This window comes from Mirounga leonina, unplaced genomic scaffold (assembly GCF_011800145.1).
Source record: "Mirounga leonina isolate KUSES-001 unplaced genomic scaffold, KU_Mleo_1.0 Mir_366, whole genome shotgun sequence".
NCBI lineage: Eukaryota > Metazoa > Chordata > Mammalia > Carnivora > Phocidae > Mirounga > Mirounga leonina.
The window spans coordinates 27,446,533-27,459,918 of record NW_023270709.1 but is presented as its reverse complement, the minus strand read 5'-3'; the positions used below and the strand labels follow the sequence as shown (position 1 = coordinate 27,459,918).

The 13,386-nt window shown below is 45.7% G+C and overlaps 2 protein-coding genes across 3 annotated transcripts in view; one reads left to right on the top strand and one right to left on the bottom strand.

Annotated features, from left to right (window-relative positions):
* Nucleotides 1–13,386, bottom strand: part of LOC117997523 (histone H2B type 1-C/E/F/G/I) — an 881,166-nt gene that overhangs the window by 333,070 nt on the left and 534,710 nt on the right. The gene's annotated exons all lie outside the window — the stretch shown is intronic.
* Nucleotides 1–13,386, top strand: part of LOC117997495 (zinc finger protein 883-like) — a 53,084-nt gene that overhangs the window by 26,162 nt on the left and 13,536 nt on the right. Inside the window, exon 1 of one of the 2 annotated variants that reach the window (XM_034985824.1) lies at nucleotides 6,968–7,007. The exons of the other annotated variant lie outside the window; for it this stretch is intronic. The gene's annotated coding sequence lies outside the window, so the exon portion shown is untranslated. Of the gene's footprint in view, nucleotides 1–6,967; nucleotides 7,008–13,386 lie in introns of those variants that run through there. 2 annotated transcript variants of the gene reach the window in all.

Sequence of the window (13,386 nt, the reverse complement as noted above, 5' to 3'; positions counted from 1 at the left end):
GTGGGTGGGGCCGGGGGCCGCGCGCGGCGGCGCGGGTCTGCGCCTGCGCCCGGGAGCCGGGGCCCGCGGCGCGCTGCGCGGAGCCCCTCCCGCCGTGGGGGCGGGCGGGCGGTGGCGGAGCGCCGCGGTCGTCGGGCGTCAGCGCGGTCCCCGCAGGACAGCCCGGCCCGCGTCGTGGTGAGTGGCGTGCCTGGCCGACTGCGTCAGACACAGACCCCCGGGCTCGCGCTCCGCCCTGAGGAGGGGCGCGGGAACGCGGCGCTTCCGACGGGGCGCCCCGGGCCAGGCTGTCCCCCGGCCTCGCCGCGCACGCGCGGTCAGCCGCAGCCGCAGGCGCCTGGGCGGCCCCGCCGGTGAAGCGGCCGCCTTCGGCTCGGGTCTGGTCCCGGGGCGCTGGGATCGAGCCCCGGCCGGGCTCCCCCTGCCCCTCCCCCTGCTCTCTGTCTCTCGAAGAAATAAAACTAAACGCGAAACAAAACCATCCCATCGGGAGCTGTACAGATGCATGAAATCAGGCTCTATTCCATTTGGAAGAAAAGGAAAAACCAAGACGCTTTTCTACCCCCAATTTTAACACAGGATAGCGTCCTTGCCCCCAAATCGGTCAGTTTGATCTGGGAGTTCAGAAGGGAGAGCCGCTATGGGATGAGGGACGTCAGAGTGGTCTGGTTCAGAGATGCAGTGAAGGCACAGCGGAGGGCGACGCTGAGAAGAACTGACGAGCTGGGCGAGGCGAAAGCGTGTGCAAAGCTGTGGACTGCGTGGTGACAGCTGTGTGCGCCCACCGTGGGGTAATCAAGAGGGTCGGGAGCCAAATGATAAGGCTGGAAGGGACCTGGAGGCCATCTAACGTTATCACTTTCATAGTACAATGTACAGACCACGACAGTTCCCGTTGTAACTATTTTAAGGTGCACGGGACATTTTTTAGTGTATTCAGAATGTTGTGCAGACACCACCCCCCTCTGATTTCAGAACATTTCCTCACCCCAAAAGAAACCTTGAGCACACTGAGCACTTACTCCTCCTTACTCTCCTCCCCAGCTCCTAGTAACTTCCGTTTTACTTCCCGTCTCTCTGCACTTGCCCCATCTAGACAACACATAAAAGTGGAATTGTACATTTACCTTAGAGTGTCTGGGGTTTTTCCAGTTAGCATGATGTTTTCAAGGCTAAACCACGTTATAGCATGTATCAGGTTCACCCTGTCCCAGGTTCATCCGTATTATAGCATCACGCTTTCGTCTCTTGTTCAACACTTGGGGTGTTCCCACCTTTTGACTATTGTGAATAGTGCTGCTATGAACATTGGTTACAAGCACCTGAGTCCCTAATTTCAGTTCCTGTTTTAATTCTTGTTGGGATTTTGACTGGGGTTGTGTTAAATATATGCATCCACCTGGGAAGGGTTGATGTCTAAACAATATTCAGTTTATGAACATGGTGTATTTCTCAATTTATTTCAGCTTTCTGAGCAATCTATTTAGTTTTCAGTTTAAAGGTCATATATGTGTTTTGTTAAATTTAACCCTAAATACTTTATGGCTTTTATATCATTAGAAATGGAAATATTTGGGGGCACCTGGGTGGCGCAGTCAGTTAAGCATCAGCCTTCGGCTCAGGTCATGATCCCGGGGTCCTGGGAGCGAGCCCATGTCGGGCTCCCTCCTCAGCGGGGAGTCTGCTTCTCCCTTCCCCTCTCCCCCTGCTCATGCTCTCTCTCTCTCCAATAAATAAATAAAATCTAAAAAAAAAAAAAAAAAGAAATGGAATTATTTGCATTTTATTTTCTGGTTGTTTCCTACTAGCATATAGAAATATGATTGATTTTTTTAAGGATTTTATTTATTATTTTAGAAAGAGAGAGCTCAAGTGGGGGAGGGGCAGAGGAAGGGAGAGAGACTCTCAAGCAGACTCTGCACTGAGCATGGAGCCTGATGCAAGGCTCCATCTCACGACTCTGAGGTCATGACCTCAGCCAAACTCAAGAGTTGGACACTTAACTGACTGAGCCACCTGGGTGCCCAGCAATTGATTTTTTTCTATTGATCTTATACTGTCACCTTGTTATGTTTACTTATTTGTTTCAATGATTGTTGTGTAGGTTCCTTGTGATATTTCCATGTAAATAATAATGCTGACTGTGAATAGAGTTTTACTTCTTCTTTTCCAATCTTTAGGCCTTCTATTTCTTTTACTACTTTTATTAAATCTTCTGCTATTTATTTTCTATTTATTCCTCATACATATTCATTACTTTTATTTCACCGGCTAGGACCTCCAGTACAATGCTGAATAGACATGATGACAGCAGATGTCTTTGTCCTGTTTCCAATCTTATGAGCAGAACTTTAATATTTCACCATTAAATATATTTGTTGTATCAGATTGTGAATTTTGCTTCTATTCCTAGTTTGCTAAGAGTTTTTTATTTAAATAAATGGGTATTGAATTTTGTCACCTTTTGTGCATCTATTTAAAAGATCATGTAAGTTTTGTCCTTTATTTTGTTAATATGATGAATTACATTGATTATTCAAATGTTTCACATACCTTACATTTCAGACATAAACCCCACTTGATCCTGACATATTATTTTGTTCATATTGAGGGATTCTTGATCTCAGGGTTGTGAGATCGAGCCCCATGTCAGGCTCTGCACTCAGCATGGAGTCAGCTTGAGATTCTCTCTCCCTCTGCCCCTCCCCCACTCTTTCTCTCTAAAATAAAAATAAGTAAATCTTTTTAAAAAATAAAGTTTTAAATATTGATGGATTCTATCTATCTGATAATATACTTTTAGGGATTCATCTATGTTCATGAAGGTTATTGATCTATAATTTTATCATAATATCTTTGTCAGGATTTGGTGACAGGATTATGCTGGTCCCATAAAACAACCTAGGAACAGTTTCCTTCCTTTATATTTTCTGAAAGATTTGGGGGAACTATAGTATTATTTCTTCCTTGTGTCTTTTGATGGAATTTACCATATAGGCCTGGAGGTTTTTGTTGTTGTTGTTTTTTAGAATTCCATTTAATAATGCATTAAATTTGGGGTGCCTGGGTGTCTCAGTCAGTTAAGCATCTGCCTTCGGCTCAGGTCATGGTCCCAGGGTCCTGGGATCAAGCCCCACATCAGGCTCCCTGCTCGCCTGGGAGCCTGCTTTTCCCTCTCCCTCTGCTCCTCCTGCTTGTGATCTCTCTCTCTCTCTGTGTCAAATAAATAAATAAAATCTTTAAAAAAAATGCATTAAATTTCTTTAATAAGCACAGGGCTATTTATTCATATTTTCTGTTTCTCCTTGTGCTAGTTTTGTTGTGTTTTTCATAGAATTTCTCCATTTCATCTAAGTTGGGTTTAGTGGCAGGGATTTGTCCATACCATACCCTTATTATTTTTTTGTTGTCTATAGAATCTGTAATGATATCTTCCGTTCATTCCTCTTATTGGTAAGTTGTGTACTTTCTCTTTTTTTCTTGATCAGTTTTTCTAGGAAGTACCAATTTTACCAGTATTTTCAAAGAACTTTTTTCTGTTGATTTTCTCAAACCTTGTTTTCTATTTCATTGCCTTCTAGTCTTTAACAGCCATTTACTTATGTGGGGTTTAATATGTTCATTTTCTAGCTTCTCAAGGTAGACAGATAATTGACTTTAAACCTTCTTTTCTAATATAAGCATTTAAAGATACAAACTTCCCTCTAACAGAGCCCTTCAGCTAGATCTCACGCATTTTGCTATGTTGCACTTTTACGATCATTTAATTTGAAATATTTTCTGATTTCCCTAGTGATTTTTCCTTTGACCCACGAATTACTTATAAATGTGTGTGTTCTTAATTTCTAAATGTCTCAGGCTTTTCTGGATACTATACCGTTATTGATTACCAATTTAGTTCTGCTGGTCAGAATATATTCTGTGTAAGATTTCAATTCTTTGACATTTATTGCAACTTAGACGTATGGTGAAAGAGCCTGCTTTGAAAGGTAAACTAAGGGGCATCTGGGTGTCACACTCAGTTAAGTGTCCGACTTTTGGTTTCAGCTCAGGACGTGATCTCAAGGTCCTGGGTTTGAATCCTGTGTTGGACTCCATGCAGCGTGGAGTCTGCTTGAGATTCTCTCTCCCTCTCACCCTCTTCCTCTATTCCTCCTGATCATGCTCTCCTCTAAAATAACTAAATAAGTCTTAAAAAAAAAAAAAAGGTAAAGTCAGCTAAGTAATTGGCTGATACATAATCAACCATCAGACAGACAAAGCCATCAGAAGAATATGAATTAAAGGAAAGGCAAGGAAGACATACAAATGGCCAACAGACACATGAAAAAGTGCTCAACATCACTCATCCTTGGGAAATACAAATCAAAACCACATTCTGACCTCACACTGGTCAGAATGGCTAAAATTAACAAGTCAGGAAACGACAGATGTTGGCGGGGATGCGGAGAAAGGGGAACCCTCCTACACTGTTAGTGGGAATGCAAGCTGGTGCAGCCACTCTGGAAAACAGTATGGAGGTTCCTCAAAAAGTTAAAAATAGAGCTACCATAGGACCCAGCAATTGCACTACTGGGTACTTACCCCAAAGATACAAATGTAGTGATCCGAAGGGGCATCTACACCCCAATGTTTATAGCAGCAATGTCCATAATAGCCAAACTATGGAAAGGGCCCAGATGTCCATCAACAGATGAATGGAAAAAGGAGATGTGGTATATATATACAATGGAATATTATGCAGCCATCAAAAATGATATCTTGCCGTTTGCAATGACATGGATTGAACTAGAGGGTATTATGTTAAGTGAAATAAATCAGTCAGAGAAAGACAATTATCATATTATCTCACTGATACGTGGAATTTAAGAAACAAGGCAGAGGATCATAGGGAAGAGAGGAAAAAATAAAGCAAGGCAAAATCAGAGAAGGAGACAAACCTAAGAGACTCTTAATCATAGGAAACAAACTGACAGTTGCTGGAGGGGCGGGGGGTAGGGGGATGGGGTAATTGGGTGATGGGCATTAAGGAGGGCATGTGATGTGATGAGCACTGGGTGTTATATAAGACTGATGAGCCACTGACCTCTACCTCTGAAACTAATGACACAATATATGTTAATTAATTAAATTTAAATTAAAAATAAATGTAAGAAAGTAAAAGAAAGGCAATCATCCACTCATTTATGTATTTAGTAAGTGTCTCCTGTTTACCAGGTCCTATTCAATGTACATAGCTGAGCAGAAATGTATGTTCTCATGGACTTTGCAACAGATGGGAAAAGACGGGTCAGCAAAATAAGTAGACAATATATTAAGGACTGGTTCTGTCACCAGACTGGTGGGATTCTCAGTCCTTCTTGGAAGCTACTGTTTGGGGTTTTTTTTTTTTTTCCTCCCAAACAGAACCCTCGAGGTCACCCCTCTGACCCCAAGATGTTTTGCACTGTCCAGTTCTCACCTCCTGGATAAATTGGAAGACACTTTCTCATGGTTCCCCCAAACACCTCTCTTTGTCCTTGGGCTCTGAACTGCGAATATGATCCTCACTCCACCTCATGACTTCCAACAGCCGTACCCCAAGAAGGACTGAGAAGCCCACCGTTGTGGTGGCCAAGCTGGCTTCTGTCTATATCCACCGAGAGAAGCTCGGGTTCCTGCAGGGTTGGAGTGAAGGACGTGAGTGAGGGGCACCGGGTAGGATGAGAGACATGTACTCCCTGAACTCGTCCACTTCTGCTCCTATATTTTTTATTCTTTAGTAAAAGCCTATCTTTAAAATGCCAGCGTCCCCTTAAATAATCCGAAGGAAAGAGGAGTGTCCCGGCAGCTCGGTGCTCGGTGCATCCCGGGGTACCTTGGACACGGAGGGGACTGGGGCTGGCACAGCGGGAGAAAGGACGTGCCGCGGGCTGGGCGGTGACGTCTGTGTGCTGGGCTCCACTCCTCCTGCCCTCCCGTCCAACGCGCTGCTCCCACCGTAGCTCCCAGGCACTCACCGTCCATCACATTACGGCCGCTCGCAAGCCTCCAGCCGCTCCCCACCTCACTCACGAGTGAGAGCCACAGCCCTGACATTCACTTAAAAGGCCTCTTGTTTCCTTCTGTAAAGATTTTATTTATTTGAGAGAAAGAGAACGCGTTGGGGGGAAGGGCAGAGGAAGAAGCAGACTCCCTGCTGAGCAGGGAGCCCAATGTGGGGCTTGACCCTGGGATCATGACCCGAGCTGTGGAAGGAAGGCAGACGGTTAAGAAACTGAGCCCCCCGGGCGCCCCAGCCAGAGTGCAAATATTGCCAAACGTCAGAACCCAGGAGCGAGCCCCTGGGAAGGTAGTCGGTCTGAGAAAGCCTTCAGCCAGCGTACAGTCCTTTTTTAAATAAAGATTTATTTATTTATTTGAGAGGGCGAGAGAAGGGAGAGATAGAGGGAGAGAGACTCTCAAGCAGATCAAGCCTGACGCGGCCTGATCCCAGGACCCTGACACCAGGACCTGAGCCGAAACCAAGAGTCGGGCACTCGAGTAACTGCCCCCTGGGCACCCCCAGAGTAGAATCCTTTTAAGCATCGAATAACTCACGCTACCCAGAAATTCTGTGAATGTGAAGAATGTATTGACTTCAGGTAAACATCAGTCATCACCTGAGATCAAAGACTTCACTGGCAATACAAGGAAAGTTTAAGACTTGACATTTCGTGAAAAGCCAGCCAGTTAATGTTGAGAGCAAGACACTAACAAATAAATTCTGTGAGATACTTGAGGACAGGTATTGTGTAGTTCTGATATTTCAGCTTTTCATCAGTGTTTCTTTCTTTTTTTTTTTTTAAAGATTTTATTTATTTATTTGACAGAGAGAGAGACAGAGAGAGAGGGAACACAAGCAGGAGGAGTGGGAGAGGGAGAAGCAGGCTTGCCGCCGAGTAGGGAGCCCGACGTGGGGCTCGATCCCAGGACCCCGGGATCATGACCCGAGCTGAAGGCAGACGCTTAACGACTGAGCCACCCAGGTACCCCCATCAGTATTTCTTATAGACATTCCATGTAAATGCTTCTATCATTCATTAACACATTTTCAGTCAGACTTCTCATGCCCTCATCTTCAGAAGCTTTCTGAAACCTTAAAAAATAGGAATTCCCCTATAAAACAAATAAGTCACGGAGATGAAAAGTCCAACACAGGGAATCTAGTAAAAAATATCATAATAACGTTGTATGGTGACAGCTGGTAACCTCTCTTATGGTAGTGAGCATTGTGCGATGTATAGCATTATTGAATTACTACGTTGTGTCCCTGAAACTAATATAACATTGACTGTCATGCATACTTTAATAATGAAAAATTTTAAAAAGGAGTGCCCCAAATGGAAATGGAACCACCCACATAAAAATTGAGAAAATGTTTTAATTGGAAGATCATCCCAAATTCTACATCCACAAGTTCTATCCAGAGAAGCCAGGAATCCAAGTATCTATCACAGCTGTGACAGAGACAATTCCAGAGGACCCATGGAAGCAAAGGGACACCTTTTAGATAACTGAGCCCTTTAACAGAGCTGTTCATTCCATCACTATGCTTCTCTTCACTTCCTCATCCCCAACACCACAAGATTTTATCTCAGGGGGAAAGACACATGGGAAGAGAGTGATTTTCAAGATGTATTTCACAAGAATAAATTTCTACAGGATTGTAGACATGTACTTTTTGAAGCCTATCTTCTCTCTGAACATACCAGTGAAGAAGTAGAGGATCAGGAAAGACAGATACTGTATCTCTGAGCCTATTTCTTATTACTTGGCACTTGGTTTAAAAAGCACTATGCTGGGCGCCTGGGTGGCTCAGATGGTTGGGCAGCTGTCTTCGACTCGGGTGGTGATCTCGGGGTCCTGGGATCGAGCCCTGCATCAGGCTCCCCGCTCAGCGGGAAGTCTGCTTCTCCCTCTCCCTCTGCCGTTGCCCCCCCAGCTCATGCATGTGTGCGCTCTCTCTCTAATAAAGAAAATCCTTTTAAAAGAGCACTATGTTATTATGCTTCATGAGTGAACCTAATTACCCATATTAAATGAGGTCACATCACTTTAGTAGATTGGGCCTTAGGTCAGAAGGTAAGATGTTAGTAAATCCGAGTTCCCTTGAGATACCCACAGCATAGAAGGAGGAAACCAGAAATGACCTAAACAGGATGAAACTGTGAAACTTGATTCCTCTCCCCGCAAAATGCACTTCTATTTAGTTTTAGCTGGCTGTTAATCAGTGTAAGTTCACATACAATTTAAAATATTCTCTAGATTGTATGGCCACAGTTATAATACAACCAAACATCGAGATCAGAAATTGTGGCAGGGGACAGAAATTATTTGTCAAAATCTTTAGGCCAGTATTCAATAATATTAAATGGAAAATACAGGTTTACACTTCCATTGACTTCTGTTTAATCCACCCATTGATGGGTTAATGACATGATGGTAATTTTGGTACAACTCTAAGGGCTGGCTGGTGTTTGGGGCAGTCTGAGTATGTAAAAGTCAATAAGACTATTTTTCATTTGCAAAATCAGTTAAAATTAGTTAACAAGTTCCAAGAGACATAACTTCAAGCAAAGTAGTATATAAATTTTTATTATAAAACCAATAATTCAAATATGTTTTTAATAAAAAAACCCTCTGATTTCATCTATTTAATGGGAAATCACTAAAATGTTGCATACAGGGATACTGCCTATGAGGGAACTTTCTGGGGGACAGACATGTTCTGTATCATGACCAGTGTGGTGGTTCCTCAAGTGTATACATTTGTCAAGTCATTCACCTGCATACTTAAAAATACTTTCAAAACTATTTGAAAAAAATGTTATGCATGCAGACCATTAATTTCTATTATTTCTCTTTAAGGACACATATTTTTCCTTACAATATGTATACATTCCTGAGAAGTCTGTAAAACTAGCTCTTTATTTAGATTTGTGAATCTACAGGATCCAGGTTCAAGCTCAGATGCATTTCTTTCTTTCCATACACACTCATGCACATATGGAATATATATATATTTCCGTGTCTTGCTACATCACTGAAGGTCATGAACTTTAATTTTTCCCAGCTTACTTTGACAATGATTTTCTACTCTTTAATTTTTCCAGATAGAATTGCTTTTTTTTTTTTTCCAATTTTGCTTTATTGGAATCTTTGTGGCAATTTTTCATTTAGGAGGATTAACGTTCTACGTATTGAATTCTGAGTTCTGTTTGACTCTCTCTTAACTGTTCCCAATTTCTTTGCGAGGCTCCTTGTGTCATTTGCCAGGCTCGATTCTTAGCAGCATCACATTCATAACTCGTTTCATCTTCGTAACAACCTATGGAAGGAACCACCAAGGAACAATCTCTGAGATGCACCAAGGGAGAATGCCACACACTGTGAGGGGTTTCAAAGTCTGCCCATTCTTAGCCAAAGGACTGTGAGAGGCTTGCTTAGATATAAGGATATAAGACTCAGGAAATGTAGAGAGACAATCAGACAAATCCATTGATGTTGTCTCTCAGGCTTGTCTATTTAGGAAGGAACAAGAGCCTATGACATTTTCGGAGATGCATCCACATAAGCACTTAATTCAGCACCAGCCACTCCACTTTTCTGCTCAGCATTGACTTCTTCCAACTACCAATGTGCTTCTCTGAGCTAGGCCCCTTCACTCACATTCATCACTGTCAGAATGAACAACTTACATCAAGGCCATACCTTATCAAGGGATGCAATCTGACAGTTTCCATCTGAAATACGACAGTATTTGGATCTTGGAGATATTGTCATTGGTAAATATATTGAGGTCTATACAAGGTCAGGTAGATGAGCTAGAGTATACATCTGTCTCTCTCACTCACACACACATACATACACACAAACACACACACACACAAATACCCCAGTAGGTAGGGTAGGAAAATAATTGGACTAAGATTAACCATGGACTCTAATCTTAGTTTTGCCATTTGCTAGTTCTGAAACTTGAAGCATGTCCTATCTTGGGCAAGTAGTAGGGCCCACAACACAACAATTAAGGATGTGAGCTCCTCTAGCCAAATCATGAGTAACCTTATTTAACCGCTCTGAGACTGTTTCCTCATCTGTAAAATGAGGTTAATAATAATGACTTCATTTATTCAAAAATTATTTGATTATCTACAACATGCCAGTCTCTGTTGGAGCTTATGTTTTGTGGTAAAATGTGCTAAGACACATCTGATGAGGACTACCAGGAATAAATGTATAGTCCAACAAAATTAGGTTTATTCATCCCCCGCAACAAGGTAGACCATCACCAGCAGTAACCTGGAGCATCTCATGAAGAATGAAACAGGGTTATTGCAGAATTTTGAGAAAAATTAAAATTTTAGGTAAAATTTTATGGAAGTGTTTTGATAGACTCAATGCAAGGCTGGTTTGGATTAATTTTGGTTTTTTTAAGAGAGAGAGAATCTTAAGCAGGCTTCCCGCCCCGTGTAGAGCTGACCTGAGTTCCACATGGGCCACAGGGCTCCACATGGGGCTTGATGTCGTGACCCTGAGATCATGACCTGAGCAGAAATCAGGAGTCAGATGCTTTTTTTTTTTTTTTTTAATTCATTTGAGATACAGAGAGAGAGAGGGAGAGAGCATGAGCAGGGAGAGAGGCAGAGGGAGAGGGAGAAGCAGGCTCTCCGCTGAGCAGGAAGCCCGATGCGGGGCTCGATCCCAGGACGATGGGATCATGACCTGAGCCGAAGACAGACGCTTAACCATCTGAGCCACCCAGGCGCCCCAGGAGTCAGATGCTTAACCGAGGGAGCCACTCAGGCACCCCGGCTGGTCTGGATTAAAAAGTAGGTTCAGGGTCCTGTTTTGTTTTTGAAATCTCAAAGTTACCATAAATGTGACACGTTGTGTGTGAAAATGCTGTATCTGGAGCTCTACAGCTAGCTTGGAAGAGATTGTTTTTGTTGAAGGTGGCTCCGATCCCCCAGGCAAGAGTGGAGCATTTACTTATCCTGACAGTGATGTCAAATAGTTTCTGACAGTCTCTGATTTTAGCAAAGAAGATTTCTCGGTCATTTTTTAAGTGGGAGCAGCAAGGCAAAGATATCATTGATAAGAAAGCAGTAATTATTCAAAGAGGATCATGGTGAAATTTACAGCTCCAGTATGATTTTGGGAGAAATATTTGCTGTTGACTTTGCAGCAGGCCCTATCAGTGTCCTCTGAGTCTGGTCTATGGCAGAGCCGATTTTTGCTTTTTCAAATGAGATAATACATGTAAGGTGCTTAGAAGAGCGCCTAGCACACAGTTTGCGTTTAACAGTCATTGTCTGTCGCCATCCTGAAATGAAGGAGTCTGGTTTTCCTGTGGCTCTATGATTTTTCATCATGGTTTAAGAAGAGAAGGTAGGAACCCGCCTCTCTCCTTTGCGGAGGCACTTCGGTGCGTGCAACTTACTCAGGTATACCCGTGACTGGGGCGGCGTCCTGGAGACCGAGACCGGCCAAGCCCGGAAGACCCGCCCACTTAGAGTCACGTGGATCGGCTCTAGCCCCGCCCCGCCCCGAGTCCGCGCAGCCGCAGACGCAGCTGGGAAATGTCCGGAGGGAAGGGGCGGGTCCCGCGGGGCCGAGAGCCGCCGAACCGTGGTTCCTCCGGGATCGGTGTCGGGACCGGGCGGTTGGTGCCCTAGCCCGGGGCTGGTGGGCCAGGCCTGGCCGGTCCCGGAGTTTCACAGGGCCTTGCTCTGGCACCTTCTCAGGTGCGGCAGCTGTTGCCCGCGAGCGGCGCGGGGGTCCGGGCGCCGACGCCCCCCAGGCCCCGGATCCGCGGTGCGTCTCGGCGGGTGCTCGGCCGGGCGGCGTCCGGGCCTCGGAGCCCGGCGCTAGGGGCTCCCCGGAGCGTGGCGGGGTCCGGCCTGGGGTGCAGAGGCCGCAAGGAGGCGGGTGTCCGCAGGGAGGGCGCCTAGGGGAGCGGGCCCGCGGTGGCGCGGCCGCGGAGCCCGCGTGATGCCCGGGCGGCCGCAGCACCGCGCGCTGGCGGCGACGACTGTGCAGGGAGAGAGGTGAGACAGTGGCCGGGTGCGGCGTGGGGGTGTTCTGCACAAAAGATTCACAGCAGCCGCGTTTCGGTGCGGAAGAGGAAAGAACGCATTATTACTATTATAGGAACTAATAAAGGCAGGAGAGGAAAGGAATCTACTCATAGTGGAGGTGATCGGAGGCAGTACAGGAGAAGAAGGCAAAGCTCCATCAGATGGGTGCTTACAACGTCCAGCCTCATCAGCTGGGAAGCCCCGCGGAGACGGCCAGGCCGGAGTCCCCGCTGGGAGCCCGGGCAGAGCGTCCTCCCCTCGGCTGAGACGGACTGGCCATCCCCATAGAAGGGCCGTGTCCGGAGGGCGAATAACAGGGTCTGCAGTCAGACATTTGTTCGCCTACGTGCAGTGTGGAGCAAGCTGCATTTCCATGTTTTCGTGTTTCTGTATTTTCAAGGAGCCCGGGCTCTCGTCTGCCTCCCCTCGGGGATTCCATCCTGGGGGGCCAGCCCCGCTTGGAGCAGGAGGGGACGGGAGACCAGATCTGTAGCTCTTGGTGTTCGGAACAGAAGGGCCCGTTCTGACCTGGAGGCCAGCTCAAGTTCACTAACCAGGCTCCCGAGGTCATTCACGCAGCACGGGTCTCACCACCTTCTTGAGCCTGCCTGTGTACCTGCAGGTCCAGGAGGTCGGTTCCGCGGGACGAGTCACAGAAACCGGTATCTGTACAGAACAGGGGTGAGGTGCAGACGGGATGTGAGGACAGGCAGCTTTCCTTTCCAGGGAGAGAAGTTTGTAGGAGTAGGTGGGAAGAAGGCTTCCTGGGGTGGGGCGGTTTCTGTAGGGAGCGCGGTGGGAGCCAGGAGCAAAGCCCCTCCTGTGTCACTTGCCGTGACCCCTTCTCCCACGCCAGCCTTTTGTCCATCGTGGCTTAATGAAAACGGCCTGGGTTGTTTAGTTTCAAAATTATCAGACAGTAAAATTGATAGGAGAGGGGCGTGCAGTTCTACCATGTTTAGAAGCGTGCAACCAAACCACCGCCACAATCAGGACGCAGAGCTGTTTCACTGACTCCAGAAACCAGCCTTGTGCTCTCCCTTTATTATATTCACACCTTTCTCCCACTGTTAACCTCCGGCAGACTGGTCCCCATCTCTCTAGTTTGTCTTTTCCGGGATGGGATGGAATGGAATGGATGGATGGAATCTTACCCTGTATGACGTTTGGGGACTGGCAACTGTCACTCAGCACCATGCCTTTGAGATTCCTTTGTAACATTCCACTAAATAGATATACCAGTGTTGTTGTTTTAATCTGTTCATCCATTAAAGAACATTTGGAT